Source organism: Dendropsophus ebraccatus, chromosome 3 (assembly GCF_027789765.1).
Source record: "Dendropsophus ebraccatus isolate aDenEbr1 chromosome 3, aDenEbr1.pat, whole genome shotgun sequence".
Lineage (NCBI taxonomy): Eukaryota > Metazoa > Chordata > Amphibia > Anura > Hylidae > Dendropsophus > Dendropsophus ebraccatus.
Genome location: NC_091456.1, coordinates 59,199,893 through 59,211,802, shown reverse-complemented (window position 1 = coordinate 59,211,802; position 11,910 = coordinate 59,199,893). Strand labels below are relative to the sequence as shown.

At 44.7% G+C, this 11,910-nt stretch overlaps 1 pseudogene; it reads left to right on the top strand.

Moving 5' to 3' along the window:
• Nucleotides 1-9,303: 9,303 nt before the first annotated feature.
• On the top strand, nucleotides 9,304-9,483 carry LOC138787697 (U2 spliceosomal RNA; annotated as a pseudogene).
• Nucleotides 9,484-11,910: the final 2,427 nt, after the last annotated feature.

Here is an 11,910-nt window from a genome sequence, read left to right as displayed (position 1 = left end):
ATGCTTTACAGGCTGTTTCCCCAAATATAGAACCCAAGCATAGCTTCCCCCCCAACCAACACACACACACAGAATCCAAGAAAAAATTATAAAATTAAGATATATTTGGGGCAGGATTATTTACTTTGGAATTATGTTTGATGTGATGTGTATAGAAAATGTTTTAGGCTATGTTCACACTCTATTCACTCACATACTAGGCAATAGAATAGGTTTAAAATGCAGGTGTATTTTGAGTCTACACTGCCCCAAACTGCATCAAAATAACAACTATCAAGCCGAATCCGACTTACACCATAATTTCAAGAAAATAGTCACTGCCTTACTCATGCCCACTATCCAGTGACTCCTATAACACTAATCCTTTCAGTGGCGTCGCTAGGCTGAATCATTCGGGGCCCAAGCCCCGAATGATTTCAGCCTAGCTCCGAAAGTCTTTTTGATCCCGCCAGCGCTGAAATAACAGCAGCCGGGGCCTGTAATAGATCACTATCAGAGGCTCCAGGCTGCTGTTACTTCAGCGCTGGCGAGCCGCGGGAGCGGGATCGGCCGGCATCACTTCCGGATGCCTCGTGACGTCACCCCGCTCTTCATTGGACGGAGGACGCTGCACGCTCTGGCCTGCCTGCGCTCCAGTGACGTCACAGCCGGCTGTAGCGGGGCCAAGCTTCTGCCCCGCCGCGCTCCTCCACCTCAGGCTGCAGCTCGGGGTGAGTATTGTAACCCCGGGGGGGGGGGGGGGTTGTGGTTGGGGGGGGGGGTTCTGGGGCTGGCAGTGTAGTGTGTGATTCCAGGTGGGGGAGTGTGTGGGGAATAGTATTGGCGCCCGGGGGGGCGGGGTCTGGCAGTGTGTGGGGATGGTGACCAGGTAGTACTCTGTGTGTGTGTGTGTATGGGGGCTCAGATGGGGGTTAGTAGTGTGTGTGTGTGTGTGTAAGGGGGGTTAGATGGGGGTAGTAGTGTGTGTGTGTATGGGGCTCAGATGGGGGTAGTAGTGTGTGTATGGGGAGGTCAGATGGGGGTAGTAGTGTGTGTATGGGGGCTCAGATGGGGGTAGTAGTGTGTGTATGGGGAGGTCAGATGGGGGTAGTAGTGTATGTATGGGGGCTCAGATGGGGGTAGTAGTGTGTGTGTGTGTATGGGGCTCAGATGGGGGTAGTAGTGTGTGTATGGGGAGGTCAGATGGGGGTAGTAGTGTATGTATGGGGGCTCAGATGGGGGTAGTAGTGTATGTATGGGGGCTCAGATGGGGGTAGTAGTGTGTGTGTGTGTATGGGGGGCTCAGATGGGGGTAGTAGTGTGTGTGTGTGTGTATGGGGGGCTCAGATGGGGGTTAGTAGTGTGTGTATGTGGGGGTTAGATGGGAGTAGTAGTGTGTGTATGGGGGCTCAGATGGGGGTAGTAGTGTATGTATGGGGGCTCAGATGGGGGTAGTAGTGTGTGTGTGTGTATGGGGGGCTCAGATGGGAGTAGTAGTGTGTGTATGTGGGGGTTAGATGGGAGTAGTAGTGTGTGTATGGGGGCTCAGATGGGGGTAGTAGTGTATGTATGGGGGCTCAGATGGGGGTAGTAGTGTGTGTGTGTGTGTGTATGGGGGGCTCAGATGGGGGTTAGTAGTGTGTGTATGTGGGGGTTAGATGGGAGTAGTAGTGTGTGTATGGGGGCTCAGATGGGGGTAGTAGTGTATGTATGGGGGCTCAGATGGGGGTAGTAGTGTATGTATGGGGGCTCAGATGGGGGTAGTAGTGTGTGTGTGTGTGTATGGGGGGCTCAGATGGGGGTTAGTAGTGTGTGTATGGGGGGGTTAGATGGGGGTAGTAGTGTGTGTATGGGGGCTCAGATGGGGGTAGTAGTGTATGTGTGATTCCAGGTGGGGGAGTGTGTGGGGAATAGTATTGGCGCCAGGGGGGGGCGGGGGTCTGGCAGTGTGTGGGGATGGTGACCAGGTAGTACTCTGTGTGTGTGTGTGTGTGTGTGTGTATGGGGGCTCAGATGGGGGTTAGTAGTGTGTGTGTGTGTGTGTGTGTGTGTGATGGGGGTTAGATGGGGGTAGTAGTGTGTGTATGGGGGCTCATATGGGGGTAGTAGTGTGTGTGTGTGTGTGTGTGTGTGTGTATGGGGCTCAGATGGGGGTAGTAGTGTGTGTATGGGGGGTCAGATTGGGGTAGTAGTGTGTGTATGGGGATTTGATGGGGGTAGTAGTCTGTAGGGGGGTCAGGTGGGGGTAGTGTGTGGGGGAAGTGTGTGTGTGTGTGTGTGTGTGTAGGGGGGGGGGTCAGGTGGGATAGTGTGTGTAGGGGGCAGGTTTATTGTAGGCAGAGGGGGAACTTTATTACTATGGTGGGTACAGTAGGTGCTATATTACTATATAGAGGGCACAGCAGTGGGGGCATTTTTACTATGGGGGACACAGCAGGATCATTATTACTATATTTGGGTGCACAGCATGGACACTATTACTGTATGGAGGCACAGCAGGGGACATTATTACTATATGAGGGGCACAGCAGTTGGCATTACTACTAGATTGGGGCACAGCAGAAAGCATTATTACTATATTGAGGCACAGCAGGAGACATTATTACTATATTGAGGCACAGCAGGGGACATTATTACTATATGGGGGCACAGCAGGAGGCATTATTACTATATGGAGGGCAAAGCAGGAGACATTATTACTATATGGGAGCACAGCAGGGGACAATATTACTATATGAGATCATAGCAGGGGACATTACTATATGTAGGTACAGTAGAGGCATTTAACAATGTGGGATGGCACAGCAGGGAGCATTATTACTATATTTGGGTGCACAGCGGGGGTATTCTATACGGGAATAATGCACAGCAGGGGGTATTCTATATGGGGATGCTGCACAGCAGGGGGGTTATTCTGTATAAGGAAGGATGCTGAGCAGGGGGGCTATACTATTTGGAGGCACAGTTGAGGCCTATAATTTATGCAGACACAGAGGGAAGGGGGGGCTACAACTATGTGGGGGTAGAGAGAAGGCTTATATTATGTGAGCACAGCTAGGGCATATAGGGCACAGAGGAGAACTAATTTCTGTGTGTGCTGGAGCAAGGAGCCTAAAATGTTTTTCCTGGCAGATTCTGGAGAGAAGGGTTATGGCTGGGGCCGAATGGAAAAGAAAGAGAAAAGTGAGCGAATCTGATCAGAGAAGACGTCAACTGTGAGTCACAATTTCAAATACTAGCCTATGTGATCATCTGTTTAAAAGAAAGTTATACACACACACACACATTATATATATATATATATATATATATATATATATATATCGCGTGTGTGTAACGTCACTGCAGAAATCAACTCAGGGGGCCCGTGCCCCGGATGTTTTAAGACCCTAGCAACGCCCCTGCTTTCAATCATTACTAACCAACACTTTCTTAGATGAAACCCACCAGGTTGTTATGCTTAGGCCTCAGAACACCTACCTTCCCTGACAATCTAGTCACCAACCCACTGTTAAGGCCAAAGCACCTGTCTTCTTAGGGTTTAGGACAAACACTGACTGAGCTTTAGCCTGACACCTCTATCACCATATTAGAAGTTTCCAGAATTTACCTTTCCCAATGCTATTGAAAGGTGCAGTCTATATCACCTCAGTGACAGTGTACAAACCAGCTCAACAACTTCAGTGGTTAAAATAATCCTATTTTCTGCTACTAAAAAGTCTTGTTTATAGGCCAGCTCATCATATATGCCAGGCCTCTCTCAACAACCCACAGCACAGCTTCAACAGAGGCCTTACATAGTTTTTTTTACTCCCCTGTTCACCACTGACTCCTGGTGGACACTATCTTCTAACCTTAAAGCGCAACTATAAAATATTTTGACCATTCAGTTTTAGTTAGCTTAGGTCATGATAAGAATTTTTCCATTATACATTAATAACCTTAAATAAATAAGGCTGATTAAGCCCTTACAGCCCTCTCTGGCTGTGACTTATTTCTGCATTCCTGCTGGACACGCCCCCCTCCCTGCAGATCCGTCCTGAGTGTACAGACTCTGACAGGAGGATCAGATAACAGCCCTGACACAGAGAGAAACATAAACAAAACCTCCTCCCCCACCTCCTAGCAGCACACTCTCCCCCTCCCCTCACAGAGGTGACTAAGCAGAGCTGAGGGTGTTGTGTGTGTGAGGAGCAGCGCAGGGGAAGAGCTGGAGCTGATATTGTCCTACAGTGTAATGAGAGCAGATGACTGTATCTAATCCCCCTGTGTGTGATACCATCGGCTGGGGCTCTGAATCTAATCTTACATTGTGATACTGTACGCTGGGGCTGTATCTAATCCTGCTATGTGTGATACATCTGCCAAGGTGCTGGTCAGTGAATGGAGGGACCCAGCCCGGGAGATGAGGGATAGGCCACGCCCACTTTCTCTCAGCCAGAAGAAAAATTAATTTATTCTTCTGAGCCAAACAACTGGGGATATCTCAGCAAGCGTACACGCTATCAATGCAGTTTAGGGCTCTTTTTAAAGGGTAACACATGGGCTTTTTATTTGAGGAATTACATTTTTTGGCTACTGAAATTATAGTTATGCTTTAATCCTCTGCAACCTCAGAGTTTTTTTTTTTTTAACTTAACTTAAAAATATATGTGGCAACAACTTGATGTTGATTTACTTGATTATACAGTAAACCCTGTTGAGAAGACCACCTGTCACAACAGCAGGTAAAGTTCATCAAGTGATGGGACCGGCTGGAAAAAGACTGTGAACCCTGAACTTGTCCCCACCCACTATCCCTGCGTACATCAAACATGACTAAGTGACTGCAGACAAGAGACGGTCCCTCACCTGCAACAATGTCAAACACAGAACAGATACAAGACAAACAAACACAAGGATGGTCAATGAGGCCAAAATCAAAACCAAAGGAGGCACGTGGTGCAGCATAAGCCCTTTCTCTTTCATGTACATCTCTGTTTTAGCTGGATGGTTTTACCTTGGATGATTATATGTGATATGGTTTTTCATCTTTTAAAGTCTACAGGTTATTTTTAAGGCTAGTAAATATTTCAAGCTTAACCTGATTCTTTACTATTTGTAAATAATAGTAAATTTGAAAGGAACCCCTCTCTAAGCAGTTCAGGGAAAAAAATGAATTGAAGGCTCTAATGGTACGTTTACACAGAGAGATTTATCTGACCAATTTTTGAAGCCAAAGACAGGAACAGACTATAAACAGGGGACAGGTCATAAATAAAAGACTGAGATTCCTCCTCTTTTCAGATCCATTCCTGGCTTTAGTTTAAAAAATTTGTCAGATAAATTTGTCTGTGTAAAGGCACCCTAAGGGCCGTATTACATGGGACGATTATTGTTCGGAAAATCGTTCGGATTTAAAGGGGTTGTCTATTTCTTTCAAATAAACTGGTGTCAGAAATTTATACAGATTTGTAATTTACTTCTATTAGAAATTCTCAAGTCTTCCCATACTTATTAGCTACTTTGTTTTCTGCAGGAAATGTTGTTGTTTTTTTTCAGTCTGACACAGTGCTCTCTGCTGACATCTCTGGCCGAGACAGGAACTCTGTCTCAGTTTTCTATGAATCACCATAAAAAAACCTGCCCTGGGCAGTTCCTGACATGGACAGAGATGTCAACAGAGAGCACTGTGTCAGACTGAAAATAAACATTTCAAGCAGGACATACAGTAACTGATAAGTATAGGAACACTTGAGAATTTTTATTGGAAGTAAATTTACAAATCTGTATAACTTTCTGACACCAGTTGATTTGAAAGAAAAAGATTTTCGCTGGACAACCCCTTAAAACAATAATCGTTTCCTGTAATAGCAGGCAATGATTAAGCAACCAACGAGCAATTAATTAATTACTGAGCTCACTATCAGCTACTGAGCATCCCTATGCAGTGTGCTCCCCCCTAGTGACAGCTTGAGGACAGCAGAATTTTATCATGTTACACTGTAAACCCGTCAGCTTTAATATGAAACCACTGAGAGTTAAAGTGTGTAGCACTTAACAATAGTCAAGGGGTGGAATATGTTAGGCAGCAAGTAAATATGCAGGTCTGAAAGTGAATGTGTTGGAAACAAGGAAATAGGCAAGTATACCGATTTGAGCGACAACTTGTCAACGTCAACAACTGGTTCATGACTAGAGATGAGCAAACCTCGAGCATGCTCGAGTCCATCCGAACGTTTGGCATTTGATTAGTGGTGGCCGCTGAAGTTGGATAAAGCCCTAAGGTTGTCTGGAAAACATGGATACAGCCAATGACTATATCCATGTTTACTACATAGCCTTAGGGCTTTATCCAACTTCAGCAGCCACCGCTAATCAAATGCCGAACGTTCGGGTTCGGATGGACTCGAGCATGCTTGAGGTTCACTCATCTCTATTCATGACATCTCTAAAACAGCAAATCCTATGAGGTTCTATGGATATACAGAGCTTATTGCCTACCAAAAGTGGTAAAAGCAACAATATCTGACAAGAAGGTCATCAGGCCCTTTGATGCACATGAAAAGTTAGGGCTTGATCCCACAGAACATATTCTGGAGCACAAATTGCTGTAAAATTGAATGCTTAAATATAGTGCTTCCACACCCTCTGTGTTTGGAAATACAGTGGTACCTCGGTTCTCAAACGGCTTGGAACTCAAACTGTATTTTAGAGGAAAGTTTGGTTTGGTTCTAAAACTCTTGCTCGTTTCTCAAACACTTTTTGGGCCCCAGTCTTGAAGTACTCGGTATCTGAACGTTTTTGTGAGCGTGAATAGTGGGTTGTACCTGGTGAGTTTAGCACTGGTGAGGCTTCGCATACAGTACAGTACTGTACAAGGCTGCTGGAGTGCATATACAGCAAAGTAGTAGTGTGGTGTGTGCTCGACCGGTCTCTTTCTAGATGGTACAGTGTGACGCCACTACTGTGGCAGATGGTCGGTGAAATATAATTCAGCCAGGTCGTATGTTGACTCAGCACACAGGTATGAGGCACACCTCCTTTAATTTTTTGTAGCTGGCTATACCCTTTCCGCAATGGTTGGTGACCTGCCGGGAAGTGATGGGTCCCTTGGGCGCTTATCACAGTGGTCCAGAGTGGAGTTATGACCCACCCAGACGGTCGGTACCACAGAAAAGGCGAAGATGACCCAAGGACGGTGTAACCTGTGTGTAGGTGCTGGTGCAATAACCACTGAGTAAATAAACCTGTCCTTTACTTAAAAATCTTCTGTGATACAAGTAAGCGGTATGAAACAATCTGGACTTAACTAGATCTGTCCCGAGGACTGTGAGGTAGAAGCGGAATAGCAGTCCTGGCTTGGTTGCATGCTTACAAGAGTAGAGAGAGTTGAGAGCAATGGAAAAGAGTAGGTTGTGAAAGTTCAGAGTAGTGGAGAGAAGTCTGTCTTCAGAGTCACAACCCAATTTAGTACTGTGCTCTGCCTGAACTTTATAAGAAGGATACTTGAAGTAAGAAGAATACTTGTGCCCGTGTTTTGACCTTTGTTGTTGTACCACCTGTTGCCCTACAGTGTCGGGTGACCCGCCCTACTAGGGTGACACAAGCCCCAGTCCTAAAAACCTGCGTTGAGTGAAGTGTCCGAGGCTTTTGGCTGCTTTGCTCTATCTGGATCAGTTCCTCTGCTATAGGATACCGTCCTGCACTTTTAGAGATTTTCACGGCGGCGTGGGTTGGGGTAATCCCTGACTTGTCCTCCCTGTTAGGTGTTTAGCACTGCATAGTAAGAATAAGAGTTAAATACGATCCAGGAGAGAAAAAAGCGCTGCACCTCACACCTATGGCTGATACTAATGCCTCTCGGCTGCATATAAAAGAACATCAGAAGTTAGTATGTGAATTGATCAAGCCATACTGCCCCATGTACCGGCGTGCAGGTCTCTGATACACATGGGTCCCTACACTAAGCCCACACCGTGTCGGTCAGTGACCACCACCCCCGCTAGGCGTGCACAGGCAGGGAAGGGAGGCCATGGAGCGGCCCTGCAACCCCCATGTCACAGGACCACACCCAAACAAGCCTTTCCAAAAACTAGCCGGCACCACCGGCGGAGAAGGTTGCCCCCAAACAGCACAAGTTTGGATAAGGTATTGCACTCACCATAGCTACTGCAGATAGAATGGGAAAGACAGGAGGGATTAAAAGCATATGCACTCAGGTGTCTCCTGCTGATGGTGTGCACAGGCAGGGAAGGGAGGCCATGGAGCGGCCCTGCAACCCCCATGTCACAGGACCAGACCCAAACAAGCCTTCCCAACACCTAGCCGGTACCAGCCATAGATGGGATCTGCAGCTGTTCCCTTCTCTCCAGTTCGTGTTTTACAGTTCTCCCTCTCTGAACAGCTCGCACTCCTTTACAAAATCCATATGACCAAAATCAGCAGGATATGCCTGTGCTCACATGTCAGTACCTTACCAGTACCTAGTGTCAAAACTTATACCTGACTTCATTACCACTTAAACTTGAGTTACAGGCTTTTGCGCGGGGTGTTTAAAGTAGCAACACCAGTGGTGGGACACCACGGTTGTACAGTCAGTACACCACCATCTCCCATCCTGTATAAGACTGCTGGAGTGCATATAAAGTATAGTAGTAGTACAGTCAGTGCACCACCATCTCCCATACTTTATAGTGCTGGGATGGCACTATACAGTAAAGTGAGGAGTCAGTGACTACTGTACTATAATTTCTGATTTTGTTGAATGTTTCTTGTGTATAATGTACTGTACAGTATATAGTGCTGTACTGTAGAGATTTAACTGTGCACTTTTAAATGTAATATATGAGTACTGTACGTAATTATTGGTGGGTGCTGGAACCAATTAAACACATTTACATTATTTCCTATGGGAAGACACTGCTCGGTTCTCAAACTGCCTTCCGGAACCAATTAAGTTCGAGAACCGAGGTACCACTTTATTCTGAAATTCACCAGTAGTAGGTGGCGGCATCTTCTAGCCTAAAGTGAGTATAACAACCTGGATAAGGTTACAGAGAAAATGCCCGCTCAGCAGCACAAGATGTTGCCCCAAAGTAAAGTGTACTATGTACACATCCCCACTCACTACTGTACAGCAGCAGGAAATCTGGAACTGAATGCCAGCTCTTGTAATTACATTTCGTAGAGTACTATGTAATGTACGTACTGTATAGAGTGTAGTGTACACAAGAGTGCACACGTGACAACACATGTGTTGTCTGATGTGGCTTGTGTGGTGTCTCCTCAAGAAGTCGCACTGGGTAGAGAAGTATGGTAATTTTTATCAGAAGCCGCTCCCTTACTGCTTCTTGGCCTTTTGGCTAAGATGAAGTGTAAATTATAGTACAATGACTGATTTTTATCTGGGGAGCATGTGTTGAATAGATTTTTATAACAGGGAGATGGACAAGGACCTTGTTTTGTCCTCTGTAGGCATTTACAAGGTATTGCACTGCTTCCAGGTTTAGCAGTGTGCGTACCTGTGTTCCCAAATGTGTTGCCCAAAAATAGACCCCCATCAGGGTGCGTAGCTGAGACTAGATCAAAAGTTGTTTACAGCTAGCCAGCCTAAAAAGTGTTCCTAGCTGATGTCATCAAGGCTGTGATGACATATATAGCTGCCTAGACAGGTAAGCAGTCTAACCCAAAAAAAGAAAGGTCTACCAAAAAAATGATGTGTTTGCAATTCAAAATATAAACACTAGCTAAAGAAAAAAATTGCAAAAACTAATAGGTAGATAAAGTATATAATTCTTTATTTAGATCAATAATTTAATACATGATACAAACATAGGATAAAAGATACATAGAGGTATACAACTGTAGAGAGGGGTGAATGTCAGTGAGGTATATATGTGACTGTAAATTGTAAGTACAGGTGCTTAAATTAGAATTCTGAAAAGAAACACCCCGTGTAAGACATAGACTATGAATATATATTTGGTGACCTCCTATGCACGCTGGGCCAGCGCACTGTGTGCAGTGGAAAGAAATTACTAACCACTTGAACAAAATAAGTAGACACCCAAAACTCAAAAAACAAAAAACAGCCCAATCGATTGTTTAACAACAACAAAGCTGGTCAGAGAGGCTGGGGGAAGATCGCCTATCCCCTGCATCCCACTTCACCACATGTCCCAGTAACGCGTCGCGTAATTAAATAGGATGATGTGTGCATGCGCACAACCAACCTCAGAACAACAAAGCTAGGCAGAGAGGCCGGGGGAGGACCGCCTATCCCCTGCATCCCACGTCACCGCATGTCCTTGCAACGTGCCGTGTCATAACATAACATAGGGCGGTGTGCGCATGACTAACCTAGGCTCAGTATATTACCAGCCTAATTGCATCCATTGTAGTCTATTCATGCAATGGGGATCGCACTGCCTGTTTTTAGCCACCAGATGTCAGTGTTGTACACATGATTTAATACACATCATAGACTCTAATGCATTGTAGATGTAAATAAAAATACTAAAATATAAATGTGCAATAAAAATCAATTATGTTAGTGAATATACATGTTTATATAATGTAAATTCCATGGTTATAAGAAAATTTAAGATAAGTACAAAGTGTAATAAAAATAGAATATTAAATACATAAAGTATAATATATCTGAAAATAAAGTGCAAATATACCAATAATACACAACAACCAATTCATATCAAATCTTATATAGCATGATGTATCGGAATATAAAGTGCAAACATACAAACTATGAATTACTACGAGTATATACTGAATTTCATAATAATAATTAAAGCGACTCTGTACCCACAATCTGACCCCCACAAACCGCTTGTACCTTCTTATAGCTTCTTTTAATCTAAGTGTGGGCGTAAGGAGTAGCATCATCACAGTGCTTCACTGGTTCCTGTCTGCCACGTGTTCCTGCCTTGGTTGTACTGTCCGGCGCAATAGCTCCCCCAATCTACTGTGGGCTCCTAGCCCCATTCGACCCTCTACTACCATCAGACAGATGTACACTGCCCAGTCGCCCATATACTGCATCCACCAACACAGACTCCTAGATAAAGGTGTCACCACCGAAACGTCTGAACTTTTGTCTGTGATTTCACCTGTTACTTAAATAAAAATGTGCACAAGAGCACTTGCATCGTAAACTCAAGAGCAATTCTTCTTTGATTACTGACTATCCAGTCGATCACCTTCTGATTATTGCTTTTAATCTAAGATCTTTCCTAGGGTCCGTTCAGCAGATGATGCAAAAAACAACTTTTAAACTTCCAGCCCTGTGTCAAATTGGTGTGGCCTAGAGTGTCTGTGCATTAGACTTGTAACGTTCCTCCTCCCCGCCCTCTTCACTATTAGGAATGCCCCTGGCAGCATTTTTACTATTCATCACCTGTGTGAACACTGCACATGAGCTGGATCTTTAAAGCACCTGTGCAGTGTTCTGACAAAGGATGAATAGGAAAAAAAACCCTGCACACGGGCATTCCTAATGGTGGGATGGGCGGGGAGAAAGAACAGAGGGACATTACAAGTCTAATGCACAGACACTCTAGGCCACGACGAGTCGCTTTAAAAAGGCAAGTGCAAAACAAGTGAAGTGCGCAAAGTGAGTGACCACGGTGAAAAAATAAAATTAATTATAAAATGAAAATAAACCGTGTGAACAAAACATGGAGTGAAATTGAGTGACCGTACTTAAGTAATCCAACCAAAATATTGTATACATTGCTGCTATGAACAGCTACCCATTAATACAATGCATATTGTGTGCATATACCTATATCATAAGATATTGATCAAAATTCAAGATTTATTACATTTAATAAGAGTGTCATGCTGAGAGTATGTCAGTAAAAACGTCACAACACGGAGATGTGGTATGGTGAAGAATTGAACAATGAAGAATTGGACAGTAAAAGATCATCGCTG